Genomic DNA, 13,539 nt, shown 5'->3' with positions numbered 1-13,539 from the left:
AAATGATATGCAATGGTACTAAAAACTAGTACTAAAAATATTTATATAATATAAATATAACAGCAAAGCTATTATTATTAACATTATCATCATCATCATCATCATCATCATCATCATCATCTAGGACCTAATAATCTCAAGAACCAAGTCCTATGTTTATAACCTAAACTTAATCTGTTGGATATACACACAAAACAACTCCAAACAGTTTTCCTAGAATAGCTTTAAAATCCACTTCAAGATGAAATATAAAACCAGGAAATAATTACAAAACAATATGTGAACTATATGCATAGCCATGAGGCCAGCACAGGCAGATGGTTAATCAGGAAAGAATTCTGGAAGGAGATTGCTCTTCCATCTGGCTTGAGGGAAGCAATGAACCCTAACTGGCAAGGGAGGGTGGGCACATGTTTTTCTTGGGGGTGAGGGCAGAGGCAGAACAAGTGCAAAGGCAGTGGGGCAGCAAAGCAGAGCAATTGCCCCCAGGATCCTAAGAGATTAGTGGTACCCACTGTGAACCCGTCCCTTTTAGCTGCATGGAAGACAGCCAATACACAAAGAAGAGAATTCTCGGTCTATTTGTTGTCTCCTGGGACCACTTCTTTTGTTGCAGTTCCTTTCATTCTGTGTTGACAGAACTATCCCACCTGACAACTGCATTGCACAACAAATGCTCATGGCCGCCTCTACACGACCTTGGGAGATAGTTGTCATTTTTGTCACATTTGTTTTATTTATAAACAAGGCTCAGAACTGTTGAGGCCTTGTGCTTACTCATCACTTGAATACCTAGTATGTTCCATGCATTTTTCTAGACACTGAGGATGTAACATGAACTAAACATTTCAGACCAAACCCTGCCCCCATGGACCTTACATTTTAGTAGTAGAAACAGACAACAAGTAATTAAACAAAGAAATAAAGATAAAAATTTTATGTAACATTGAGTGTTACCAAGAAAATTAAAATGAGACGAAAGGATAGAGAGTGGGTTAGGGACACGATAATAAAATACATACTCGATCATGGAAGACACCCTTTAGGAGGAACATTTGAACATCTGAATAAAGAAGAGCTGTGTCACAATAATGTGTGAGAAGAATATGCAGTGAAAAGATGGGGAAAGCATGTGCAAATTCTCTGAGTCAGGAATGAGCTTAGGATGCCCTAGGGGCAAAATAAGAAGTGGAGCCAGAGCATAATGAATGAAGGATTGAGAAGCTTAATAATCACTTTGAGGTATGAGTCCAGAAGTTGGCAAAAAGTTAAGAAGGTATGAATTTTTTTTTTTTGACTTACAGTTATGGTGCTAGATATCTGAATAGGGAAGAGAAGTAACCATCCAAGATTCACAGTCCATAAGTGACAGAATGGAAACTGAAAATGAATCTTGACACTGACCCACTTTCTCTTCCTGCCACAAATATCAGGATGCATTCATCATTATGAATACTAGAGAAGAATATGGGGTTGTGCTAGGGGCAGGAATATTCTAGAAAAGGTTGAGAATTTGTCCAATGCTATGGACTACACAAATTCATGGTTGCTTCTTTCTTTACCTACTTTTCTGTAAATGTGATACATGCACATTTAACTTTTTTTTCTTTGAGCATTGGAAATGTTTACTATGTGAATAAATATAAAATAGTATTTTTCTAATCTCTTTTTTTATATTTTCTTTTTTTTAAAACTTTTTATTTCACATTTAACTTTTAAAAGCCACTCTGGAATAATAAATTCATAAGATTGACCAAATACCTCTGATAACCTACTTTCTTTTCTAAAATTGTCCCTTTTTGGAATATCCAAGAGGATATTAAATTCAGACTAATTGTAGATTGAACAGAATTGAAATATTAAGATAAACGTTTAGCCAATAACTCAAACAGGTATTTCCTAATTGTATCATAACATCTGAATTAGGATGATCAGATTTCTTTAACAGACATGGTTGGGACAAGTAACACTTACTCTCCATGGCTTGGAAAAAAATTAAAAGCCAATAAATTAAAAAATAAAATTAAACCAGTAACAATGCAGAGGGGAAAAAATTCTAAAACTGGAAACCAACAGAAACAAATGAACCTGGTTGTGGGTATTATGGAGGGCACATAATACATGGAGCACTGGGTATGGTGCATAAACAATGAATTCTGTTACACTGAAAAGAAATTAAATAAAAAAACATTTTTAAAAATCAGATACAGAAATAAAGGTGCATAGAGATAGTTTAAAAAAAAAAGAAACAAATGAACCTTATTATATTTCAAATGAATACTATGATAACCCTACATGGAGAGAAAGAAAAAGAGGCAGGGATGGAAGGAAAGGAGAAAGCAGCACGAAAGGATTCATCCAAGCAACCACAAACACGTATTTGGTGGGTTATGGGTATGTGGGGTAAGAAGTGCATACAGACCCAGAATTCTTTTTCAGTAGGTTTGTTTATTGTAGTGGTTTGGGTAAAGTAATTCAGAAATTATTTTAGATGTTTTATAGAAATGAGTAAATAAGTAAACACGCTGATGTTAAGATCCAAGGCTCACGCTATGGAGGAAGGAGCACACAAACATGGCATAGGCGAAGGCAAGAAATAACCTTCTGGGGATGGATTAGAACCAGAGATATCAGATAAACTCATGATGCCCAAAATATGTGTGTATAGATACAAGAGTTTTTATGAATGCATGCATATGCTTTTGGGTATGCATACTATGTGTATTTGCATTAATATGTTTTTGCTGAAAGGGTCAACAAACAAAAACACTCCAGTGGCAGTGAGCATACCTAACCCAGATCTTGGCCTCTCATACCATTCCCCATCAAAAGAAATGAGATGTGGGGAACCTGGGTGGCTCAGTCATTTAAGTGCTGACTCTTGATTTCAGCTCAGGTCATGATCTCAGGGTTGTGGAATCGAATCCCGTGTCAGGCTCTGGCTCAGCGTTGTGGGATCAAACCCCATGTCAGGGAGTCTGCTTGAGATTCTATCCCTCTCCCTCTTCTTTTGCCCCTCCCCTTGCGCTCTCTCTCTCTCTTTGAAAGAAAGAAAGAAAAGTAGAAAGAAAAAAAGAAATCTTAAAAAATAAAAGAAAGAAACAAAAAAGAAGAAATGAATGATTCTGTGTTTGGGATGGGATAAGTACAAGATGAGGTTAGAAGATCTTTTTACACCAGAAAGTGTTCACTAACATGATGGAGGCATGCCACAGGGACATAGGAGCCAGAATAAGAGGGCTTTGTTATTTAAATGTAGACAATTTGAGCACCATTATAATTAAGGCAGTAAGGAATTATAAACCATTGGAAAGATAGAAATTCATGACTTATTATCAGTAACAGATACACAAATGAGTAATTAAATACAGGAGAGAAGGGAGTTCTTTTGCTTACATTAGAATGCAAAAGACTGACTGAAATATGCAAGGAGTGCTGGAGCTGGAGAATCATGATTTTCTAACTATCGTGCATTACAGTAAAGACTGCATCAGATGAGAACAGCAATTAATATTAAACCCCAAGGGAAATGTTTCATGAGGAGTTGTCATTATAAAGTAGAGAAATGAGGCAACACTTTGACATGGCAACCTATGTTAGCATTACCAGTGGGGCACAGATGAGCACCTTGTGGCTCTAGATACTATGATCGCATGAGAGGAGACATCACCTATGCCATATTCTAGCAAAAAATGCATAGCCACAATCTCATCATAAGGAAATGTCAGACACATACCGATGAGGAACACTCTGCTAAAAAAAGAAGTCTAAAAGAGTAGTCTAAAAAAAAGTCTAAAAGAATAGACTTTAAAGTCTTCAATTTCATAAAAGACAAAGACATGATGTGGAAATGTTCCAGATTAAGGGAGGCTAAAGAGACTTTGCAACTACATGTAACACACGTAACACATGTAACACATGTAACAACTACATGTAACACGTGACTCTAAACTGGATTCTTTACTGGAGGGGAACATACTATTATCAGATAAATAGCAAAATGGGAATATGGGCAAATGTTAGATAAAAGTATTGTATCAATGTGAATTTATGAAGTAGATATTGTAACCGTTGCATAAGAGACTGCCTCTATTTTTAGCACTTACAAGCTGAAGTCAAGGGTCATGTTTTTTATAACTTACCCTCAAGTGGTTTGGAAAGAAAAAGTGGAGACAGAAAGATAGAAAGAATAAGAGCAAATTATAATATAAAGCAAATACAGTAAAATATTAAGATCAGGCAAATCTGGGTAAGGATATATAGGTATTCATTATATGCTATTTTTATTTTTACAACTCTTTTGAGCTTGAAATTATTTCTTAAAAAAATTTAAAGTAGGTGAAGTATAATAAGCATTTCTAGTGAACATTTAAGAGACTCCAATGGCATCAGATACGATTTTTACTCAGAAGGCAGCCCAATTGCCTAGAGAATGTTCTCTTCTCCAATTCAGACCTGTTCACCAACACAGGAAAAGCATAAAAGCATTCTGCTTCGATTTTTTTCTTATGCAAAATGAAAATAAATCGAACTGAGGTATGATTGAAGAAAAATGCTGCTAAATTTATTTTTTTCAGAATCAGAATTGTGGTGACTTTTTTCATGATCATATTACTATTTGTGTTTGTTTCCAAAGTGAAAAGAATTTTTGAAGCTGTGATAACCACCCAATATTGAAAAAACCAAGAACTTACAATGAAGTTATCTGTAAAGTAGAATAACAAAGAGCTGTGACATTTTATACTAACTTGTGGAGTAAAACCAGTAGGCTAACTTCATTTCTGATTTACTTCCCATGGTTCCAATATGAATTAATGACTTAAATGCCATTTTTCTTTCAATTTGGATCTAAAACTACAAATCCACTGTTCTCCTTACTAATACTGAAAAATTAAGACCCACAGAAAATAATGAAAAGACAAAGCTGGAAAGTATCTAGAGGACATCAAATCTAAGTCCCTAATTTTAGTTCATATAAAATAATAAAAATATCAATGATGTTAGGGAAGTATTGGAAATCATAATTCTCAAACAGCAAATAATTTACATTTTAAAAATTTAAAAATTATAAAGATATAAAAGTTATATTTTCTAGAACACAGATGTGTACATTATACTTCATAAAATATACCCTTTTAAATGGAAATATTCAGAAACATAAAAGAACCTGCCTTTATTCTTTACATTTGCAGAAATTATTTCCCGTATGAAAATGAGATACATATTCTCTCTTACAGAGCACATGTACTTTCAAAGCACATATTTTTGTGAACACAATAATTTTCCCACTGAACACATATTTTTATTACTAGAATAAGTATGAATATGTTACATGTGGCACTTATAGAGATTTAGAGGATTTTTGTTTCTGAGTTCAAAACATGCCATCCCTCTTAGTTTGCACCCAAACCACGATCTTTCTTTAGGGCAACAAACTCTCATCTACTTTTGCAAATGAGAAAATGGCCGAAAGAAGGGGAAACCAAACAAGTGTTTCAATGCTTCAGAAGTTCTTTTGGAAGTCGTTATTTATGTTGAGAGCAAATAGCATCATTGTTTCAAAGTGAAATTATTATCTGAGCCGTAATATATTTGCCAAGGTGAAATAGAGCCCTCTAGAAGCAGGTCATTCTCCTGCACAGGTGGGGGGCTCTAGAAAGTTCACACTGTGAAGGAGGGCGCAGACACACACTAAACGGTGAGATTTGTTGGATCAACCGTGGATTTCAACAATTGGACGGATGCTGAGCAAGATCACGCACACACCACATAGTCAACCATGTCTTGCTAATTCAGAAAATTCCACAGTGCTATGCTGCAGTCACCCAGTTTCAACTTAGAGTAGATTCAATGAAAATTTATGCCTTAGGGTGTCGCCTGAATGTAATCTTCACGAAACAGTAAAATATTTATCTTTAGTTCAAAAGTTAAAATTTGTGTATTCCAGTAATTAATTATTTGCAATATTATATCTAATTTCACTTCAAAAATTTGGATTTGGGGGTGGAGTCTAAATGCTTTTTTCTTACTACACTGTGTGCAAGAAAAGCAGAAGCAATGCATCTTGTTACCCTCCCAGTAATGGTAAGATCGGCTCCTTTAACAATCTGCGCGACTAAGGAAACTCAACCAGGTAGCACTAATTTTTTTCTGTAAATATGATTTTGTCACAGAAAAAATTTTAAATTTATTTTCCTTAATCTGTAACTAGGCTGTTCATTCAGAGATTTCAATAGTTCACAACCACCACCACCACCACAATACTTCCAACTTGCCAGCAAGATAGGATTTTCTCTACTTCTTGGGCCTTCATTTGCCATTCTGAATGACTGTATGTTGATCAATTTAGATTGTAACCTCCTTGGGCTGTGTTTTTCTTGGTTGTTATCAGTTATTCCGTGTAATACCACACTATGTATGACAAACACACAACACTTAATAGTTTATGGTATCGAAATGTCTCATCCTTAAAATTCTGGACATTTAAAAATACTTCCATCTTCCCCTCCCCCCCAAGAGAAAGACATTATAAGTGGTTTTGTTGCAAAGAACAATGATGAAGTTCTGGTGTGTTTAATTAGTGTGTGATACATAAAGATGAACATACACAATTTTAATGGATTCCTCACAACTACCAACTTAATTTTAAGATTTTGATCTAGTTAAGAATGTCAAATTTGAGTCCACAGTTCACTGACTGAATTTATAACACTAACAATCTGTTTTCCTTCTCTCTGTAACCAAAAGACAACAAGTCCTGTCACAGCACATTGCATGAAAATAAATTTTTAAAAACACCCTATTTTCTAGGTAATGTAATAGAACCCATGTGATGACTTGTTTAACCAAACTGATTAAAATGAAGTCCGTTAATTTATGGAATAATGCAGACTTTCTTTTTCAGAAGCCATGTGATTATTCTAATTAAAAAAAAACAAATTAAATAAGCATTCATTTGCTTAAAAAAGGATTTAAAAATTGCTGTATGATAAATATAATTCTATTACATAGTTAATATGTATATACATTACTCTAGCGTGGCACAAATAAAAATAATTCTGCTGGATTTAGATTACTTTAGAATTGCCTAATAAAATTAGTTTCTGCTTAGTTTGATCCCCAATTATGAATCCAAATGGTCTTACAGTTCTTGTGCAGTTTTGAGCATTAAAACTACAAATAAATCTTAAAACAAACATAAATTTCTCAAATTTGATTTACGTACTTTATTTACATTTTTAAATACTACTAGCTACACTACAAATTGCTTTTTCAAAAGTATTTCAATATCATCACAAAATAATACTGAAATGTAACACCTTTAATAATACTATGTATTTTCACAGTAAATAGAATCAAATGCAAGAATATCTTTTTTTACATATAATGCCCAACTAGTCATAGGCAAAATGAACAAATATAGGTAGGATAACTTACAAATGTTAGGAATTTACTGGAGCTAGGGGAAGAAAAAGTTTTCAAATTTATATCAATACAAAAGTTCTTTCAGCATTAAACTGTGTACAAAATTGTGAAAAAAAGAGAACTTGTTTACTTTTCAGTTAAAATAATTTGGAGATCAATAAGCACTTTAAACTGGCCCAGCTTTTCAAAAGGTTGTATGTAAAGTTGAAACGGCAAACTTACTAAACTTCATTTAAATTTAAAATATTGAGTGCTTACTTGAAAATTATCAGATTTATCTCATCTATTTCATAATCCAACCAATATTTAAATTGTTGTTCCACGAACAGTAATCCAAGCAATAAAATGAAAAATAGCAAGCGAACCCTTTCTTCTTACCGCAATGTCTTCTTTTCCGTTGGTTGTTAAGCTGCTTAAATAGTTGAGGTAACCAGCATCTCTAAGGGCTCTGACTCCACTCAGCTCTCTTCAGTCAATTTTTTTTTCTCTGCAAAAGGACACTACCAAAAGAGGAAGTTGTGAAACACCAGAGTCATTTTGCTTTATAAATTCTATGGAGAATGGAAAAGTCTTCACAAACCTTACATTTAGAGTCAAGGGGACAGGCTGTAATTTGTTCATTTATACATACACAATTAACACATACACGAATTTATAGGTGTAAGCAAGTTTTCAAAAAGTTAAGTTATTGAAATATACCCTTGATTATGCAATGCTCATTTACATAAGGAAACATCTCCTCTGTGGCCGAAAGATAATCATAGAAAAACAAAATACCGCTCTAAGCAGACGAAAACTGTCAAGCTGATACATGAGGAATAAACTTGCTTTTATAAGGCTAATTAATTTAAACTCTTCAGAGTATGACCTAAATGCTAATCTGACTAGAGACATAATGTAAAAACAAAACAAAACAAAAAAGACAAACAAAAAAAACCTTCAGTAAACGGGCATTTTCCTGGAATCTGGGTAGTGGTTTTTTACCTACAAGCCTTAAACTTCCTTTCTCATGAATAGCTGCCTGTTACATATAGATAAAGCATTGCAAAACTGAAACTCTTGCTTATCCATAAGCTACGGTCTCTCAACTTCAGCCACAAGAATAAAAAACAGGTGCAGGTCCTGCACTGTTGAACTTAACCGGTCAAGTTTCTACCAGGTTGGAGCACTAATTGAAAATATTTATGGGATGGTAAGGACAATGGTGGAAAAAGGACCAAAAAAAAAAAAAAAAGAAAAGAAAAGAAAAAAAAAAACCCGTTGATCAAAGCCAACACTATCGCCAACGTCAAATAGAAGGAAATACTCATATATGTACTTCTCCCAGGTTACTGAATAGAAGAAGCAGACGAACACCAGATGAACAGCTGCAATTTGTTTGTGGCAGTTCCCCACCCCCCCTCTGTCCCTTGCTGTTGGGGAAGGGAAGGGGGGCGGGGTGGATTGCAAGAATAACAGTAATTATGCAAACCTCCACACACTGCAAGAACCACTTTCTGGACTTTGGAAACTACCATGCTCCCAGGGTATCACACTCTGCTTTTTACTTAACCATATTTTCAAAGGGGCAATAAAGAGCAATTAGGGGATAATGAAAAACGGAAACATTTTCCCCTTTCACCTAAACTCCTATGTGATGTGAATTTGCAGGAAGTAAAGATAAATGAACAAACAGTACTAAAAAAGCTGCCACAACAACAGCAGAACACCAGAGCATCATCAATATAAAATTGGACTGGAATTCTTTACTGAGATGCTTCTAAGAAAATTCTTGAAGAAAACGTTATTAATGGGATTAACATCGCTTAGATTCTATGTGTTTTGAAAAAATTTAAATGTGATCGTATTTGTGAGTTTTTTAAAAATTTCATTTATTTATTCATCACGGAGAGAGGGAGAAAGAGAGAGTGTACAAGCAGGGGGAGCAGCAGGCAGGAGAAGCAGCTTCCCAGCTAAGCAAGGAGCTCTATGCGAGACTTGATCCCAGGATCTTGGGATCCTGACCTGAGCCAAAGGCAGATGACTAACCGACCTAGCCACACAGGTGTCCCTAAATATGCCTCTATTTGACATCTGTTATAAAACACTAGGTCCACCTGCCCACCAAAGACCCAGGCTCAGTACCGGAAGCATAGTGCTGAATATCGGTCCATGGTTTGTTTTTTTTTTTTTTTTTAAATCTATTAATACTTTTTCACCCTCTCATTTTCTATTTTATTTTTTTAATTTTTTTAAAGATTTTATTTATTTGACAGAGAGAAATCACAAATAGATGGAGAGGCAGGCAGAGAGAGAGAGGGAAGCAGGCTCCCTGCCGAGCAGAGAGCCCGACGCGGGACTCGATCCCAGGACCCTAAGATCATGACCTGAGCCGAAGGCAGCGGCCTAACCCACTGAGCCACCCAGGCGCCCCTCGGTCGATGGTTTTAATGTGCTTGCTCAGTATGTGTGTCCCTTTCACCTGGATGGTGGATGCGTGTCTCTGTTTCTCCAGTGATTCTTTCCAGGCTGGTGAATATGATCCAGGGTCCCTCCGTCTTAGACAGTTCTCCTCTGACTGACCTGTCCTATGACTTTCCCATTTGAAAAAGTTTTCATCATTGACTTCTTTAATGTCTTCATAGTTGTGTGTGTGTGTGTGTGTGTGCGTGTGTGTGTGCAAGCGCATGCACATGTGTTTGTGGGTGTTTGGTAGAACATACATAAAACTGACAATTTTTTCATTTTATGCTTATAGTCCAGAGACATTAATTATATGCATGTTATTATACAATCATCATCACCACCCATCTTCAGATCTTTTCATCCTCCCAAACTGAAACTCTATACTCATTAATAATAATAACTTCCCATTCCTCTTCTCTGGCCCCCACCCAGTCCCTGGCGGCCACCATTCCTCCTTCTGTCTCTATGAGTTTGACTTCTCTAGGTACCTCATGCAAGTAGAATCGTAGATGATTCATCCTCGTGGCTGGCTTATTTCACTCAGGTGCATCCCAGGTCACAGCATATGTGAGAACCTTTTTTCCTTTTTAAGGCTGAATAATTTTTCATTATAGGTATATGCCACATCTTATTTATCTGTTCATTCGTCAATGGACATTTGTGTTTGCTTCCACTTTTTGGCTATTGTGAATAATCCTGCTGAGAACATGGGTGCACAGATATTTGAGTCTATGATTTCAATTCTTTAGGATATATTCTTTTTGGGTATATACCCAATAAATAGAAATTGCTAGACTTAAGTATTCCTTACTGCTGGATCATATCATGATTCTATGTTTAAATTTTTGAGGACCTGCCACGCTGCTAAATTCTTCTGTATTCATGCTTCATCTTTCTGCCTTCTGGTTTCTGCTTCTCCTATTAACTGAGGCTCTTTTGCCAAAGTCACCAAAGGTCTATGTTAGCAAATCCAAATGACACTTCAAAGCCCTCTTGACTTCTTTGCAGCATATGCCACTCGTGACCACTTTCTTCTTATAGACGTGCTCTCTGTGCTTGAGTTCTTCACCCTCTCCTTCTGACTGCGTGGCAATCTCTTCTTTGACTTTCTTATAGGGTTCCTGAACTGGGTTCATCCATTAAACATTGCTGATTCTCAGGATTTTGATCTGGGCCTGCTCCTCTTCTTATCCACAAGCCCCTCAGTATACTTCCATGGTATCAGTTGGCAAATACTTACTGCTCCCACACCTCCATTTCCAACCTAGATATCTCCCTAGAAATTTTTGACCAGTACAAAATTCAAGATTGTTTTGACTTGTGATCTGGAGAAAAGCATCTGCATAAAGGGCCTGAGATCAACCACATTTTTTACTTCTGTTGTTTAACCTTGGATAAGTCAGCTAGTACTTCTGAGCCCTGTTTTCTCATCTGTAAAAGGGGGCCATTAAAAACCACTTTGGAGAATTATGGGAAGATTATTTTCCTAATATCCAAAAATTATAAAATAAAGAATATTTTGTTGTGTTTACAGTATAAAAATACAGATAAGGCAAAAGTTCATCCTGTTTCCCTCTAGCATGATTCTTCATATATATATATATATATACACACACACATACTCACACATATGTATATGTATATATGTATACACACACATATATGTATATACATATATATGACATATAGAATGAAATAATTTTGTGGGTCTTTAAATATATATAACATCACAGTATATTTTTCACTATGACTTTTTTTTAACTTATCAGTATAGCTTGAAGATAGAGCCAAGATATTCTTTTGAACTGACTCATACACATCTAATCCCCCATTGATAAAGTTTATGTAATTTCTTCTCAATTAAAAATAGTGTAGCTGGTCAACAGCATTATAGATGTCTCCTTAAAAGTATGTATAAGACTTACTTTAAAGTTAAGTATAGGAAAGGAGAATTGTTGGACCACAGGGTATATATGTTAAAATGAAAATTGTTACTGCTAAATTGCCCAGTCAAAAAAACAAAAACAAAAACAAAAACTTGACCAGTTTGAACTTCCAACATTTCCTGTTTTTCCACTCTATTGCCACTATTTGATATAATCAAACTTTTAAAGATTTGCCAATCTGATGGGCAAAAAATTGGTGTCTTAATATTTTTAACTTGTATTTCCCTGATTACTATGGAGATGGAACATATTTTAATGTTTGTATCCCCTTTTGTATTTCCTGTTTTGTAAATTGCCTGTTCATTCATTCCAGGTGTTTGTTGTTTGGGTAATTGTCAACTTTTTATTGATTTGCAGAGTTAAAGTTACCTTCTGTTTTTGTGTATTGTAATCCTTGTTCTTTTTTAATGCTCCAGTTATTAAATACTGTAGCTTTTTGAGATGATCCCAATATTCTTTGATAATATCCTTGCATTTTGGCACAATAAGATGTCCCAGGCTCATATTGTCAAGTTTCTAAACTTAGCCCTTTCTCTAAAGGGCCTTGGTTCCTCTTAGTGGGACCGGGGTTTTTGAGACTGCAATTTAGACATTAGTGGTGCTACTGGGTTATCATTAGCATTAGGAATAAACTGGATTATTGTAAGCATTAGCAGTTAGCCAATATAATGTTAGTTATTTCTATATGCGAAAACAGTGGATATTTGGAAGATGTATTTAAATATGTACGAGGGTTTTATAGCATGCATTAATATTACTTCATATTTTGCATTAAAGTAATTTAAGAATAACAAATCTGGGGGCGCCTGGGTAGCTCAGTGGGTTAAGCCTCTGTTTTCAGCTCAGGTCATGATCTCAGGGTCCTGGAATCAAGTCCCGCATCAGGCTCTTTGCTCGGCAGGGAGCCTGCTTCCTCCTCTCTCTCTCTCTCTCTCTGCTTGCCTCTCTGCCTACTTGTGATCGCTCTCTGTCAAATAAATAAATAAAATCTTAAAAAAAAAAAGAATAACATATCTGGAACAAGAAAATATTTTCTGTTAAGTAAACACTGGGCACTAGAAAGGATATTTTGAGAAAGAAAGGCAGTAACATAGTCACTGTCATGTCTTGCATTTGGACCTTTCAAAATACCCTTCCAAAGAAATTTCAAAAATCATGTAGACTGGAAAAACATTACATAGTTTCTATATTTTTCATTTTTTTCTTTCATGTTTATCATTATGATTCTCAATCTATTTTCTTTTCCTTTTTTGCTCTTATGCACTTACCACTTAAAAGTAAGTAAAAATCTTTGTATTTGTCCTTGAAAAAAAGATTTCAATTAGAATAAAATAAATATATTCATGGTTTTAGCCACCATTCTTTCCCAAGACATATTTCATGGCCACTTTAAAACTACTGAAGTAGCAACATTTCAATTTCTATCTGCAGAGCTCAGTGGTGAGAGAAGTACTTCTGATTCACTGATTTTATTTTTAATTTATTAAAGAAATGGCTTTAATATTTAAGCATTCATGTAATAGTCTTGTTTTGTTTTGCACAGCTAGAGAATTGAAGAGGAAAGCCCTGTCTGATCATTCTTAAATACATTTGACCTTCAGGTTCTTTATCTGTAAAAGAGACTGAGAATACCAACTTCACCGGGGAGCCGTGAGGATTAATTGGCTCTTATAGGTAAAGGGCCAAGCACATTAAGTTTCCTGATAAATATGATGCTGATAAT

General features: G+C 35.2%; 1 protein-coding gene across 7 annotated transcripts in view; it reads right to left on the bottom strand.

Moving 5' to 3' along the window:
- MBNL1 (muscleblind like splicing regulator 1) overlaps positions 1 to 8,094 on the bottom strand; it is a 199,597-nt gene extending 191,503 nt beyond the window's left edge. For 4 of the 7 annotated variants that reach the window (XM_044251621.1, XM_044251629.1, XM_044251625.1 and 1 more), the window contains exons 1-2: positions 8,011 to 8,090; positions 7,804 to 7,925 (exon numbers count right to left, since the gene is read on the bottom strand). The gene's annotated coding sequence lies outside the window, so the exon portion shown is untranslated. Of the gene's footprint in view, positions 1 to 7,803; positions 7,926 to 8,010 lie in introns of those variants that run through there. The other 3 variants (XM_044251626.1, XM_044251627.1, XM_044251634.1) reach the window with 2 other exon arrangements.
- Positions 8,095 to 13,539: the final 5,445 nt, after the last annotated feature.

This window comes from Neovison vison, chromosome 6 (assembly GCF_020171115.1).
Source record: "Neovison vison isolate M4711 chromosome 6, ASM_NN_V1, whole genome shotgun sequence".
NCBI lineage: Eukaryota > Metazoa > Chordata > Mammalia > Carnivora > Mustelidae > Neogale > Neogale vison.
This window is presented reverse-complemented; position numbering and strand designations above follow the sequence as displayed.